The sequence below is a fragment of the Chaetodon trifascialis genome, chromosome 9 (genome assembly GCF_039877785.1).
Source record: "Chaetodon trifascialis isolate fChaTrf1 chromosome 9, fChaTrf1.hap1, whole genome shotgun sequence".
NCBI classification, from domain to species: Eukaryota; Metazoa; Chordata; class Actinopteri; order Chaetodontiformes; family Chaetodontidae; genus Chaetodon; species Chaetodon trifascialis.
In genome coordinates, this window is record NC_092064.1 from 396,105 (window position 1) to 412,511 (window position 16,407).

The 16,407-nt window shown below is 43.2% G+C and overlaps 1 protein-coding gene across 1 annotated transcript in view; it reads left to right on the forward strand.

Annotated features, from left to right (window-relative positions):
* Positions 1–227: 227 nt before the first annotated feature.
* The window catches only part of LOC139336781 (uncharacterized), a 36,294-nt gene continuing 20,114 nt past the window's right edge, over positions 228–16,407 (forward strand). Inside the window, exon 1 of the mRNA XM_070971010.1 lies at positions 228–719. The gene's annotated coding sequence lies outside the window, so the exon portion shown is untranslated. The remainder of the gene's footprint in view (positions 720–16,407) is intronic.

Sequence of the window (16,407 nt, forward strand, 5' to 3'; positions counted from 1 at the left end):
TCTGAGTGTTCTCTGTTACATGATTAACTTCACTGGCAAAAGAAAAAACATCAAATGTTGTAAACGCACTCCATGACAGGTTCTTGGCCCCAACCCCTAGCCCTGCCTTTTTTTATTTTTTTATTTTTTTTCTCTCTCTCTCTCCCGGGTTTTCCTCAGGACGTAGTCATATGACAGAACGGCACCGATCACAGCCGAGCACGTCAAAGCCCAGCCCCAAACATTTCATTCAAAAGAACAGACGCTTACGTGACTCTCCTTCTCATTTATTTATGCATTCCCTGAAGAAGCCGTAACACGGCGAAACGTCGGGATTTTATTTTATCCTACATCTTAACCCCTCTTTTATTTTTTATTTCTATAGCAAGCTTTTTTAATAAGTCTCTGCAGGATCTCTGCAGATATTTATTTTTAATAAAGGCCGTGTTTGGCAGTGAAAAGACTCACAGGATGTTACCACTAATAACCTGCATATAGCCAAGAAACAGGAGGACAACGAGGTGAAAAAAACACTGGACCATCGTCTCAACAAGAGTGTGCACACTGAAGACTCCCTGGGAATCACCATCGTCGATTGAACTCCGTATATTAACTTGGATGCGGTTATTTGAATCGAACAGCTGACGTCGGGGGGTTTAAACCGCATACAGCGGCCCCCCGTCCTTCCTCTCGGTTCGGAGAAATTCAAGGCCAAAACCAAAACATCAGGCCACCGAACTGTGAGTTTTTAAACTGCTTTTATTACGGTACTAACGTTCCTTTGTTTTTCTTTATTAATTTTCTTTGATCCACAGCAACAGAGAGAAACACACGAAGGAGCTGCCATAATTTTAACCTTCCTGCACCTTTCTTTTTTAACTGTCTTAACCTCCATTTTATATTTCAGCTGGCTTATTATCTTTTATTTGCAGGTGGCTTCCTCCACTAGTTTAATTTGGTTTCCCTCGATTTTCTCTTTTTCTTTTTTTCAATCAGCCTCCGGATAGTTGCTTTCCCCAATTTATAACAATCTTGGAAAATTGCGTGATCAGCTGGACCCCCTTGCCCATCCGAATCCCAACTTCTCCAGCTCCACAGTAATACAAACATGACAATAACCCTTACTAACAGATTTTCACCACTGGCGGTTCCCTCTGGGGAGACGCAAAGGGAAAGTGGCAGCCGCCTACCCCGCGCCGATCCACCAGAGCGGAGCCGACAGCCTACAAACACACACCATACATCCCCAGAAACCCACCTACAAACCAAGAAATATTTTAAATTACTTCAGGTTATCCACCACTCAGAAATTATTAATAAAACACTTAATAACAACACATATCCACAGGGAATGATAAAGAAAGCACATCGTTTAACATCTTTTATCAAACCGTCATCACGGAATGAAATAACATCACAAAAAGTTAAACAAAACACAGATAATTGGATGCACACAAACATGATCATTCTTTGGGAACATTATGACACAGTTATTGCTGTGGAGCTGGAGAACATTCCCCCCTTTAACCAACCAGCGTTCGACCGAGCGGTCCAGTGGGGGAGAGCAAGATACAACAAGAAGCTTATAAGCTCCTCCATCAGCTCCCTACGGGAACTAGTAACTCGGGGGGCATGCACAGGTGAACTGTTGCCCCCCCCCACCACCCGAGCTCTCCCCCCTGGACTTCCCCCTGCTCCCAGAACCAGCAGGCCATTTCCCGTGCCCCCCCCCCCCCCCCCCACCAACCTCCCCCTCATCCTACCACACCCTTTCCTACTCCTCTCCCCCCTCTCCCTAACCTTAACCCCCCCTCCCCCTGAACCTAACTCCCCCCCCTTCAGCTTTCCCCCCTCTCCCCTGAGCCCCAGCCCCCTTCCTCCTCCCCCTAACCCTAACCCCCCCCCCTCTCACTTCCCTAACCCCAACCATCTCCCCCCCTCTCACTCCCCTAACCCCAACCCTCTCCCTCCTCTTCACTCCCCTAACCCATGGCAGGCCTTCAAACCCTCAACAACCAATGTTATATATGCGATTAGGTGCAAGGCCTGCCACAAATTGGATGTGGGGCAGACTAGACATTCTATTGTAACTAGAATAAAACAACACTTTTATATCATGAACAACGGGAGTGGCACCAGTGTCCTATATGCACATTTTAAACTCCATGGCCAACACAATGTCCAGAGCATGGGCCTGGAGAGCAGAAGGGATTGGACCACGGGCCAGAGACAGGCGGCGGAGAGGAAATGGATTCATCTACTAAAGACCATAGATCCCACCGGGTTAAATGAAAAGTATGGCTGATGAGTCCATTTCCACTTGATAACGAACCTTTTTTACAGCATTTACTAGAAGTGCTCACCTCCTTACTTTCCAGGGCCTCTTCTCCCACAGGTTTCTGACAGGGCTCCGGCTGCGGCGATCCACGAATGAAACATTCTTCCTTCTTTTAATGGTCCTCTGCTTTCTCCCTACTTTTATTGTCATTTTATCCTTGCCAACCTTTCAACTTCTTTTCTTAAATGATCTTAATTACCTATTATTGATATATTTATTTCACTTACATTAATGCATATATGTGTATAGATTAGATGTGTGAACGTGTGCAGATATGTATGTGTAGGGGTGCTAAAATGTGTATATATGTGTGTGTGTGTGTGTGTGTGTGTGTGTGTGTGTGTGTGTGTGTGTGTGTGTGTGTGTGTGTTTATTTATATAGGTACACATTCTTAAGTATAGTTTTAATTTTCCTTTTTATATATATATATATATATATATATATATATATATTTTTTTTTTTTTTTTTATTATTCTTATTAGTTCTTATTAAAATTTACAAAAGGATTACTTCCTCATAAAGAGGCCTCTCGCCGCAGCCTGAGCCCTAATTAATCCCTGCTATTAATAAAATGTGTTTTACAAAACCTTGGGAAATTTGGTGTCATTTTTATTGTTATCATTAAAACATCTTTTAGCAAAGAGCAAGCTTCTTTTAGAATTTGTTTTTTTTTTTCAAAATGTAAGGTTTTAGACAAAGAACAATAGCATTATGCATGATTTTATTCTTAACCCTGTGTATATATATATGTGTGTGTTTTTCTCTTAATTAACGGTTGTTTTTTAGCACTTGCATATATTGTGTGATTTTTAACAGCACTTTTTTGAAAGCACTTATTTTATGTTTTTAGCACTTATGTTTTACTAACCCCTCTTGTTTTATGTCTGACTCCTTACATTCACATCTTAGCACTTATTATTATTTATTCTTTTATTATATTGTACAAAGCTTGCTCTTTTTTAAGTAATGACAGCCTTAAATGTTACAGCAGGGACCCTGGAGAGAGAAGGGGGACTTTGATAAACACACAAGGTCCCGTGGCCGGCCTGTACCGTGGCCCAATCCACCAAGCACATTTTATCCTACATCAAACTGGGCCAGTCTTTTAAGTATTTCCAAGGATCAATGATCCTTTGAGCCCCCGAGAGCCCGTGCCCCTCGGAGTGCTCCCCCAAGAGCACTGCGCCCTCATCCAAACCCAACCTTCTCCCCCCTTCCTCTAGCTCTAACTCCTTCCCTCCTTTTTCTAACCCTAACCCCCTCCCTCCTTCCCCTAATCCTAACCTCCCCCCATCCCCAATATCTTCCCACATATCCCTCCCTCTTTCTCCTCCTCCTCCCTCTCCTCCTCCTCCTCCCCCTTCTCATCCCTCAACCCCTTCAGACCTCTGTACACCACCGGGGGGGCTGGGGACTGAAGAACCTGGGACGGCGGCTCAGCCCCCAATCCAACTTCCAAAACGGAACCCCAGACGCCAGGTGAGGGTTGAGATCCACCTGATCCCCCAAGCCGAGCTGAGCCGCCTGCGGTCGGGCCGCTCTGTGTCCCGTCCTCGCCCCTCCCCTTCTGCTGACTGCAGAGCCCTGTGATTCTACACTACACACGGAGGTGGATAAAAAGGCTGTGAAGAAAGTGTTGAATATGAACTACCTTCAGCCACAACATCTGAGCCTTCCACCTCCAACTCTCACGGGGCCTCTGCAGCGGCACCTGGCTCCAAACCCAAATTACAACCGCACAGACACCCACACACATTCAGAAAATTGCAGGATTGGTCGCTGCAGGTGCGGGAGGAGACCCTGATCATCGGTGACTCCAATCTCTCCCGTATTCCGCCCTTCACAGATCCAAACATCCAGATTGACAGTTATCCCGGAGCCACTTTTCACCACATTACAGAAATTTTCAGGAAACTCACTCCCCATACACAAGTAAAACAGCTAATCCTTTCGGTCGGCTTAAACAATTGTTTATCTGAACATGAGCCGATAACCACCTACAAGAATTTACAGCAGCTTATAAGAATCAGTCACATTACTTTTCCCAACGCCACCATTTACATCCCAGTCATTAATTTTTCTGTCAATTTGGAACCCTGGAAAAAAGAATTAATCACTAAACTCAATAATGTCATCACAGCCAAATACAATTTCATACCAGAAATCAACCCTCTGCTTTCCAAAACTGACCCCAAGGACCATATCCACTGGACCCCCCCAGACGGCCCAGATGTTGTTCAGGTACTGGTGTCAACAATTAAACTGTTAACTGGGGAGGAATGTACACTTACAACTCCCCACCTGTCAAATATAACTAACCTCTGTTCCCCTTTTTCCATCACCCTAACACCCGCACAGCTGGAGATACTGGAAAAAGGTCTCACTTTCATTCCCACACCTAACCCACCCACCCGACCGGACCTCAGGAGGGACCTGCACACCTTCCATAGGAGGCTGAAATTAAGAGACTACTTCTGGGGAAGACGAAGGCGAGAGCCTGTGCTCTTCACTGGACCGTCCCACTGGCAGCCACATCCAGACACTATTTCACCAGAAATAATGACATTAATTAACAAAAACAATGCACTACTCACTAAATGGCGCCCCCGTCCACATAGACATCCAAACATTACACACGAACAGAGAAAAATCATAAAAGCATTACAGTAGGTAACAACACACACATAGTTATAAAACCGGCAGATAAAGGGGGACAAATTGTTTTACAGGACTTAAATAATTATTTATTGGAAGCAAATAGACAACTAAACAATACAACATATTACAGATCACTCACACACTCACTTCAATCAGAAACACAAACACTTATTTGGGACATTATACAAACATTATATAACAATAAGTATATCACAGCCAAACAAAAACAATATCTGGACCGTCCTGATGAGCCCAGGCCTCGCCTCTTCTACCTCAAGATACACAAGCCTCCTGGGATGTGGACGGTCCCTTCTGTGGTTCCGGTCGGCCGACCGATCGTAAGTGACTGCGGTTCAGAATCCTACAGAATTACAGAATATATAGACCATTTCATTAATCCACTGTCAAAACTTCACCCCAGTTACATTAAGGACACTTACCAATTTGTAAATAGAATCAATAGAATGCATGTACCCAGCCACACTCTCCTCTTTACAATAGATATAGATTCACTCTACACTAATATTGAAACACCACTTGGCCTTGCAGCCATAAAACACACTTTCAATAAATACCCAGACCCAGCCAGACCGGACAAGGAAATTTTACAGTTACTTGAACTCACCCTCACCCGCAACGATTTTCGGCATATGCTGATATTTATTTGGCCCACTGGGAAGAAGCAGCAATGAAAATATCACCCACAAAACCCCTCCTGTATCTCCGGTACCTGGACGACATCTTTGGCTTCTGGGGGGGCACAGAGCAGGAGTTTTCTTTATTTTTTAATACACTCAATACACACCACCCTAAAATAAAACAAACAGAATCTACAGCTTGACACAGTGGAGTTTTTGGACACCAGGGTCTTCTTCCGCAACTCCAGCGACCAGGAGAAACTACTGGCCACCAAAGTTTTCTTTAAAGATACAGATCGTCATGCTCTCCTCCATAAATCCAGTTATCATCCCAGGCACACGTACAGAGGTCTGATTAAATCCCAGCTGATCCGCTGGCAGGGTTCCAGCTGCGGTCATCCAAGAAAGAAACACTCTTTCAGTGTTGGTTAAAATAAAATAAAATAAAATAAAATAAAATAAAATAAAATAGATCGATCAGATGTTTCTTGCCAATCAGCTGTGCACCGACATCATTTCATAAATGGGCCTAAATTTTCCCAGTTATCTGATGTGTGTTTTGCAAGTGTGATGTGTGGGACCGAATGGTCCATGGTGTACACATCACATTGAGCTGGTGTGAGAGAGACTGATATAGCTCATTTATGTTCTGTCCAGTAAATGTGTGTCAGTGTTAGTCTATTGAATCTCTCTCTCAATCAACATTCCTCATATGGCTCATCAGTTCCTGGTGACACATGAGAGATACAATGCAGATCGTCTGGTGTCATGAAATGTGTTGCAGCTGACTACTCACTGCATGAAAAGTAGCATTTCCGTCAATTATCGTCACTGTAAATTGCCGTGGAAGTTCTCTCTTAGCCCCTGTGACCATGAGGTGTGAAAATGCAAATGTAAATGCTGCAAGCTATACAAACGCAAATTGGGATTGTGTGTGTGTGTGTGTGTGTGTGTGTGCGTGTGCGTGTGCGTGTGCGTGCGTGCGTGCGTGCGTGTATGTGTGAGCGTGTGCGTGTGCGTGTGTGTGTTCTGTGCCTACAGAATACAGACAAAGATTTTTTCTTTTTTCATGAGGATTTAAAAGTGTGTTTAAATAATTTTATAGGTTACCACCACCACACCAGATGAAAAATGGTTGTGTGATTAGCTTGCAAAATTCCAGCAGGGTCAGTCCACTGATGATTCTTTAAGTAGGAATAAAAAGGGAACACACCAAAGTAACTTTTCTTTTTTAAATTTTCGATGATGTCAGTTTAAAGAAGTTTACATGTTTTATATGTGCCGGTACAAAACTAGAAAATTAAAATACCTAGCAAAATCACAGCATGTTTTTCTTTCTACGCAACAAAAATTGTCTCGCGAGAAATTCCGAGAGCGCAACCTTGCATATGATTGGATGCCTCCTCTGACGCAATGACGTCGGCAGAAAACGACACGGGTGCGTCTGTGAACGCGAACGGAGTTTGGATCAGAAAAGTTGCGTTTCGGGTCCAGCTAAACTTTAACTCTGCTCATACAGTAACCGGACGTCGTCGTCAGTTCACCCCAGAAGGCACTCCTCTGCGACGAGTGGATGGCCTGGCTGCGGAGCGACTATATCCAGAAAGTCTAAACAATTTAGAGAAGAGACTGCTGAGTGCCTTCAGTGGATTGTCTCGGCCGGTAACACAGTTAATCGCGCAATTGGCGAGGAGAATGGCAGAGATAAAAGCCAGACTGCTCACTCTGGAGGAGCAGCCCCGACCGAACTGCAGCTGTGGAGACGAAAAGACAGGTGCATAAGTTGCAGTAAGTAACGTTAGCATTTAATACTACATTGTGCAGTTTTTAGGCAGCCAAACCTTTATTATTCTTATTGCACTAAGTTACGAACGTTTGGTAACCATTCACGTTACATTTAACGTTACAATGTATTTTGTATTTTAAAGGAAAAGGTGCAGCATCTGCACAATAGTGACGGCAAGGACAAGCGATATGAACCTGAGCAGGGGTAACACATACACAGGAAATATTCTGCAGAATATAAGTAAATGAACGTTGCATGACCTGTTTGTACTTTTTGTGTTTTACAGACGACTGAACTCGTCCCACAATGAAGCGGTGATGTCACACTTGATGGCCACTTGAACTGGGAGTCCAGACATGGATGGTGTGGACAGAGGAGTCCTTTTATGTAAGTTTTTTTTTTAACCCCTTTCTGTTGTTTCTTTTTGTTGTTGTTGTTTTTACTGAAGCCTGTCTTATACGAATATATGTTTTCTTCCAGCGGCCTGTAAGACATATTATGAGGCGGTGCGGAGGAGCTTCAGGTATGCCCAGCCAGCTCTTTCAGTTCAGGCAGCAGCTGTAAAGATTTCAGCTCGCAGCAGACAGAGAAGGAAGCGGGTAAGAATTACACGAATACCGCCTTATTTTCACAGCAATGTAAAAATGGGCTGAATTTTATTTTGACGAATTTTATATTGACAAACATGGTCACATATGTTATCATGTGTTATTGTTTCTTAGCAGTACTAATATTATATTACTACCTGTATTTACAGCTGCTGGAAGCAAGGAGTGTTCTAGTCTCCAAACTCTGCCAGACACTGCAAGAGCGGCTGGAGAGAAACCCAAAGTATGAGGCGACACACTGCAAGAGGCTGCGCATCGAGTCCCCTTCAAAGTGACAGACGCCAATTCAGTATGACCCAGAGGCAGCAAAGAAGCATTTCCAGAGGCCTTAGACTTAGACTTAGACTCTTATCAGTGAACCCCTCTGCCCTCCTTACTTTTTTTTCCCCTGTAGTCACTGATTGTATTTGGTTGATCCTTGTTGATTTGTGTTTATTTGCCACAATTTCATTAAAGACTTTTTCAAAATGTTTTTGTTAACTGTGTTCTTTGTGTTCTACTGTGTGGTAGTGTAGTTTTCAGAAGGTGGATAGTCAAATAAATGAATCATTAAAATAAATAAATCTAGAATTTATTTATCTATTTTTTGTGGTGCACAGATGAACAATAACAGCAGAGTTGTCATCCAATCGCATGATCCCTCACTCATGTGATTGGAGTTGCTATCCAATCACATGAGGGTTTCCTTTTAAAATGCCTGTGGAATCATCCAATGATTGTTTGTGAAGCCAGCAGGCCAAATTAGAGCTATTCCCACCTTCGTGGAGGTGCAAATAACCACGCCCCCCGCCGAAAGATGGTTTGTTTCCGACGATATTCGGAGTGGGCGAACTTCCCCATAAACTCCCGTAAATTGCCGATAATCAACGAAATTCGCGGGGATTTACTGGTCGTAAATGTGATTTTTCATGCAGTGACTTCTCTAGCTTCTGCAACAAGCTCAGAAGAGGCAGTCAATGATTGCAATTTCCATTGATATGCATACTGAAGGTTTGGGGTGTGGTGAACAAAGGAGTGTGAGAAATTTGGTTCCAGATCAGATAGTCTGTGAACTTTGATACCTCCTGGGGTTGAGATCAGACAAAGGCCTAATTTGCACATCAAGTCTCTGCCCATCAGGTTAATGGGGCAGACTTTAGAGAGCAAGAATGCATGTTTGAAGCTTTTATTTGGCCCATCCGCACATTTGAGTGGGACAGTGATGTTTCTTTGTTTCTTTGCTTTGTTTTCTTTGACCTGATGAAACAACAGAGTACACATAATCTCCACTCAGTTGTGGTTTTGTAGTTAGTTCTAAATCTTTAAACACAGAATGTATGGCCCCTGAGTCAGCTAGTAACACAACATTTTGTTCTGCAATGGTCAATGTATGTTGTAAAAACTTCTTGAAATGATCAAATGTTTACCGCACAAATGTTAGAGCAATTGCATATCTATTGTCTGAGCCCTCAATAGATGGTTTGTTAGTCTGCTCAGTATGTGTGTGTGAGTGTGGTGCAGTACCTTCTTCCGATCTCACAAGTTGGTCTGGCTTGTCAGCAGGAGTCCATCCCCCTCCGACAATTTGATGACGTTGATGACGGACAGTCACATCTCCAATGTCCAACTTTGCCACAGCTGAAACAGACATCATTGGGAGCTCTTCTTCCCCAGTTCCTGTCTCAACCATGTCTTTTCCATCTGTGTCCATGACTTGGTTGTCCATGTTCTTGGACTGTGTTACACATGGTTATTGTTTCCATGGCATGTTGGCAAAGTCCAAACAGGCGTGCAACACCAACCGATGCAGGAAATTGTAATAGTTTGATGCAATACCTGGTTTCAGTCCACTTAGGAAACAATCACAAAGATGAATTTCCCACACATCTGAAGTGTTGCTCAACTCATCAGTCAGTTGAAGGCCACTGTAGGCGTTGAATACCTCTGTCAAGTGAGTGAGATATTCGTCAGGGTTTTTTTTTTTTCACCATCATTTTGCTTGATGCTGTGGGGTTGGCCGGATGTTGAAAGGCTGCTGTGAAATCAGCAGAAGTCCATGGACAGTAAACAAGTGTTGCACCTTTTGGTCCAGCTATGAGCAATTGAAGAAGAGTGGTAGGTTGTAGAGTTTTGTGGTGGAACAGACACATCAGGATGAGCTGCTCCCAAACTTGTGTTTTGTTGTGGCATGGTGGAGTCTGCTTCTCGTCTTTCGTTTGACGTCGCGGGGTTGTATGGTGGTGGAGTTGAAGAATGAGTTGGTGGGTTGCTGTCGAGGTCTGGATCCAGCTTCAAAGCTGCCAACTGTGGAAACAAAAAAAGAAGAGATCTGCCAGTCTGGTGTTATTTTTATGTGTAAATTTTGTTTTTCATTGGTTTCAGTTTTTTTGTTTCGCATGAAAAGGGTAGTTGTTTCTGCATTATTTTCCAGTTTCGTGCTTCTGTTTCCCCTTTCCACATTTGTAAACATTCTTTTTGACCTTCTATAATTTCATTTTTTTTTTTTTTTTTAACAGAAAGTTTCTTTCTCATTTCTTGTTCTTTTTCTCTCAGTTTTACTTCCACCAGTAATATGTTTTCCAAACTGAGGGATCCCCCTATTGGGAATCCAAACTCCGCTGTCCAGACATTTAATACTTTAAATTTTTATCCCCATATTTCCTTGTCATGATATCCTCCATCGGAACCTCCAGAGATCCAATCTCAACAGAACCTTACTCCACAAAACAGCCACGGAGTCTACTCTGGACTCAGACACGATTGTGGATAAAATGAAAATAAAAATATTTAGCCAAATTAAAATCCTAAATTTAAAAGTCAATATAAACATCCCAAATTTAAAAACCAGATAAAAAGTTTCCCCTCTTTTTTTTTTTTTTGTTAAGAAAAAGGAAAATGTCAATATTTCAATGCTCACCAGATGAATTTTGCTTAATTATGTTCGTGGAATCCCAGCGGTGACGATCCGGGGCGAACACAGACAGTCCTCCCTTCTCAGAAGAGGATTTGAGGTTGGAGACTGGAAAGTCTTTTTCTTCCAGGATGGCCTGTCACTGTCAGTGTTCCATCCCAGACGATCACTCGAGGGATCCCACTTCTGACACCAAATTGTTGTGGAAATTCTCTGCTGCTGGTGAAGAATGAAATAGAGACTTCTGCCGGCCGACAAGGTTTTATTTTCTTTGCAAAGGAAAGGTCAATCATCACAGGAACGGTAGAATGAAGAAATGGAGGCGCAGAGAAGCATGTAGGACTGCAGCTCTGCCTCCTGGTCTCAACTCTGAGTTGTCAGGGGTTAGGTTCATAAATAAAATCGGTCAGATTTCTAGAGATGAGAGCTGCTCCCTCCAAAGTGGGATGGATGCCGTCTCTCCTAATAGGACCAGGTCTCCCCCAGAAAGTCAGTTATCAATGAAGCCCACACCGTTTGCTGGACAGCACCTCGACACCCAGCAATTGAATGATGACATGTACTGTTTTGTTGGTACTGTTTTGTCTTCAAACACAGAAACCGTAGAAACTGTTACTCAGTCTGTCGCAGTTTTAGACTGTTTTACTCCTGTCAACCTTCACCAACTAATTTCAATAATTTCATCATCAAAATCATCAACCTGCATTTTAGATCCATTCCCGACTAAGCTGTTTAAAGAAGTATTACCTCTAATTGACTCTTCAGTATTAGACATGATCATTCTGTCTTTATCAACAGGCTACATACCACAGTCCTTTAAAGTAGCTGTGATAAAACAGCTACTTAAAAAGCCTACTCTTGATCCAGGGGTTTTAGCCAACTATAGACCAATATCCAACCTTCCCTGTCTCTCAAAAACTCTTGAGAAAGCAGTTGCCAATCAGCTGTACGACTTTCTAAACAATAATAGTTTATTTGAGGATTTCCAGTCAGGATTTAGAGTACATCATAGCACAGAGACAGCACTGGTTAAAGTTACAAATGACCTTCTAATTGCATCTGATAAAGGATTTGTCTCTGTATTAGTCTTATTGGATCTAAGTGCTGCATTTGACACCATTGACCATCCTACTGCAGACACTGGAACATTTCATTGGCATTAAGAGAACTGCGCTAGGCCGCAGGGTTCTGTGCTTGGACCAATTCTATTCACCTTATATATGCTTCCTTTAGGTAAGATTATCAGGAAGCACTCAATAAATTTTCATTGCTATGCAGATTATACCCAGCTATATTTATCAATGAAGCCGGAAGAAACCAGTCAGTTAACTAGACTACAAGCATGTCTTCATGACATAAAGACCTGGATGACCTGCAATTTTCTGATACTAAACTCAGACAAAACTGAAGTTATAGTAGTAGGCCCTAAACATCTTAGAAAGTCACTTTCTGATGACATAGCAGCTATGGATGGCATTGCGCTGGCCTCCAGCACCACTGTAAAGAATCTGGGAGTCATCTTTGACCAAGACATGTCCTTTCACTTCCATGTAAAACAAATTTCAAGGACTGCCTTTTTTCACCTACGTAATATCGCAGAAATCAAGGCATATTTTGTCTCAAAACGATGCAGAAAAACTAGTCCATGCATTCGTAACTTCCAGGCTGGATTATTGCAATTCCTTACTATCAGGGTGCCCAAATTCGTTGCTAAATATTCTCCAGTTGCTCCAGAACGCTGCAGCATGTGTTCTGACAAAAACCAGGAAGAGAGATCATATTTCTCCAATACGAGCCACTCTGCACTGGCTCCCTGTAAAGTTTAGAATAGAGTTTAAAATTCTCCTCCTTACTTACAAAGCCATAAATGGCCAGGCAGCTTCTTATCTTAAAGAGCTCATAGTACCTTATTGCCCCACTCGAACACTGCGTTCCCAGAATGCAGGTCTACTTATGGTTCCTAAAGTCTCAAAAAGCAGAACAGGAGTCAGAGCATTTAGTTATCAAGCTCCTCTCCTGTGGAACCATCTTCCAGTCTTTGTCCGGGAGGCAGACACTGTCTCTACATTTAAGAGTAGGCTTAAAACTTTCCTTTTTGATAAAGCTTATAGTTAGGGCTGGCTCAGGCTGGTCCTGGACCAGCCCCTAGTTATGCTGCTATAGGATTAGACTGTCAGGGGACATCCAAAGATACACCGAGCTCCTCTGTCCTTCTGTCCCTCTCCATCCGCACGCTCTCATGTCCTACCACGGCGTGTTACTAACTTAGCTCCTTCCCCGGAGTCTCTGTGCTTGGTCGTCTTGCAGGTTACACAGTGGCTGAATCTGGATTGTGGATTGCAGCTGCGTCTCCTGCCTTGGCCCTGCCTGACATCCACTGCAACTGCTACTACTGTTATTACATCCACTGTCACTGTTACTGTGATTGCATGTCTGTCTCTCTGTCTCTGTCTCTCTCTCTCTTTCTGACTGCATTTCTGTCTGTCTCTCTCTGTCTGTCTGTGTCTGTCTCACTCTCCCTCTCTTGCTCTCTCTCTCTCACCCAACCGGTCGAGGCAGATGGCCGCCCACCCAGAGTCTGGTTCTGCCCGAGGTTTCTGCCTGTTAAAAGGAAGTTTTTCCTCGCCACCGTCGCCAAGTGCTCATGGGGAAATTATTGGTTCTCTGTAGATAAAAGAGCTTCACACGTTTGATAAGTGGTGTTTACTCAGGGAGTAGGAACAATGAGTAGTGGTTGCCTGTGTAGTGTTAGCCATAGCTTAGTCCATAGACCTCCGTGCTTCCCACGCCTTTGTTTACGATCTTGACACCGTTGATGGTGGCTTCCAGTCGCTCGGTCTCGCTGTCCTGGTGATCATTTGGTGGAGCTGAACTTTGTCAAATACACTGCTTGTGCATCGAATTCTTCAATCCAAAAGTTGCTGCTGAGTTTAATTTGCAGATTGCTGTGTTGCGGATGTCAAAAAGAGTCCCACGGCTGTATGTGTGCAGACAAGCGTGATGAAAACATAAAATCACTCAAACACACCGACAAAAACAAACATCTAGACACCACATTATCTGGACAGAGAGGAGCCGCTGTGTCCGCACACACCGCCATCACTACTACTACTATTCGTCGTTTCTTCATTGTCTTCATCTTCAGCTAAGGTCAACTGCAGATTAGGGATGTTCTCCAGTGTAATGCAGTCTCATCGATTTCTTCAGTTTCATCTTCTAGTTCGGGTTCAGAATCAGAAGTGAGCTCAGCGTCAGTGTAACCAAAAGCTGCATAAGTAGCCATGTGGTTCCCTTTTAACATGCAGCTGATTGGTGAAAAAAAGAACAGAAGCCAAACAGATTGCCAAAGAAAGCCAGTATGCTAATTTACTGTTGAATCGTCACACCCCCAACTAGGACCAAGAATTTCTGCTAAAACAACCCAAATTCAAATACAAAGTTTATGGTTTTAAGGCCCCCAATGCTGTTATTTGAAGCATGGAGTGGTTTCTTCATGATTTCAACTTACATATTCTGCAAAAAAAAAAACGAAAATCACTAATTAAAAAAAAAAAAAAAAATCGATTTTTCTTTGTTTACACAACTTGCACCGGGCCAACTTGTTGCTGGTTTTCTCGTGGCAGGTCACATATTGTGAATTCTAATGAGACGCTTAGCCTCGCATTGTGCATGCGCCGCCATCTTTAAAAGTATTGACTAACCATTCAGAGGCGTCTTGCTGAATTCCCTGAATCTGAGGTTGTGTATGAGCCTCCCCTCCTTCTTCAGGATCCGATTCAGGTTCACGTGTTCATGTGCAATTCAGGTGTATGGTAAGAACTTGGTCCATTCATTGCCGCCATGTCCACTACATTCATACAGGTAGTGCTATGTGAGTCTACGCTCTCCCCATTACCACAGTAACGGTTTATGGGTGGGGTATTGGTAAATAAGCAGCAGCTCATTTGCATTTTAAGATACAGACACCAGAACCAGCATATTCTGAAAGGGACTTAAACAGAATGAAATAGAGTGAAGCGAGAATCATTTCCTAAAAACTATCTCCAGCAAACAGCTTCAAAAAGGGGGGGGCGTGGTTATGGCGCTGAACTGAACGCATGTCTTTTTGTGAGCTCCTGGCGATTTTTCAGTAAAATCCTGTAAACTCTCCTTTTACTACACAAACAGTGCAACCTTCACTCTTGGCGACTTAACTCTGCATACCTGCGACAATGCCGAAGAAACTCAAACTTAAATCCCAATTTCCTCAAGTTGAAGAAGACGATGTCTCAGATGCTAATAGCCTAGCTAACTCAGAGTGTGATGCTAGCTTTGTGCCACTGACCCGTGAGGACGACGTGGATTCCAGAACATACTCGACCAGATCAGAAATGACTTCTCCATTATGTTCGATGTGGTGCTGAACGCCATTCAAGATGTTAAGAGAGACGTGCAAGCCTTCTCGGCACGCATGGATGAAGCAGAAGCGCGCATTAGCAATATAGAAGACACAGTTAACTCAGAGAAAGGCAAGGCAGACGCGCTAGCCAAACAAGTGACTCTCCTCACGAAGAAGCTTGATGACCTCGAAAACCGCTCTCGTCGCTCCAACCTACGGATAATTAACGTGCCAGAGAAGGCGGAAGGAAGCGACACGGTGGCTTTCCTGGAGAAGTGGCTCCCCGAAGTGCTGGGACCAGCAACATTCCCAAGTCCACCTCTCATTGAAAGAGCTCATAGGTTGCCCGGCCGGATGCAACCGAATCGTTCAACCACACCGAGAGTCATCATCGTGAAGTTTTTAAACTTCCAGGATAAAGTCTGAGTGATGCGAGCTTCCAGGGCCAAAGGTAAAGTTATCTACGCCGGCCAAGAGGTCATGTTCTTCCCGGATATCTCGGCAGAGCTCCACCGGCGCAGGAGAGGTTTCGATTGTGTAAAACAACAGCTGAGATCGATGAACATTCGTTATGGAATATTCTACCCAGCCAAGCTACGAGTGTCGTCTGATGGTCATACACGTGAGTTTGAAACCCCAACTGAAGCTGAAAAATTCGTTCAAGGGTTACAGAACACAGAAGACTGACAGATTAAATAAATGAACGGTTGAACTCATTACTATCCACCTATAACAGCTATAGTCTGATATTGATAGCTTTATGGGCCAGTAACCCACATGTGTAAGATTTTTCTCTCTTTTTTTTCTTTCTCTTCTGCGGAGACTTTTCTGTTTTGTTTACATAATTGCAATATGCCTATTTCAATCTCCACAGATGTAGATGGGCTTCTCATTTACTCTTATTGTACAGAGACTGCCACGCGCCCTTTTTTTTTTTTTTTTTTTTACTGAAGTGGGCTTTCATTCCTTGTTTTCACATTTAAAGTGGCTATTCAGTAAACTATGTGGGTTAAGATGTAAGAGAGACTATTATGAACATTTCATATATTCTTGTTTGTGTAGATTTTTTTTTTTTTTTTTTTTTGTCTTTTTTGCCAGGAGACACAATTGTCCTGCGAGTTTTGTTTGGTC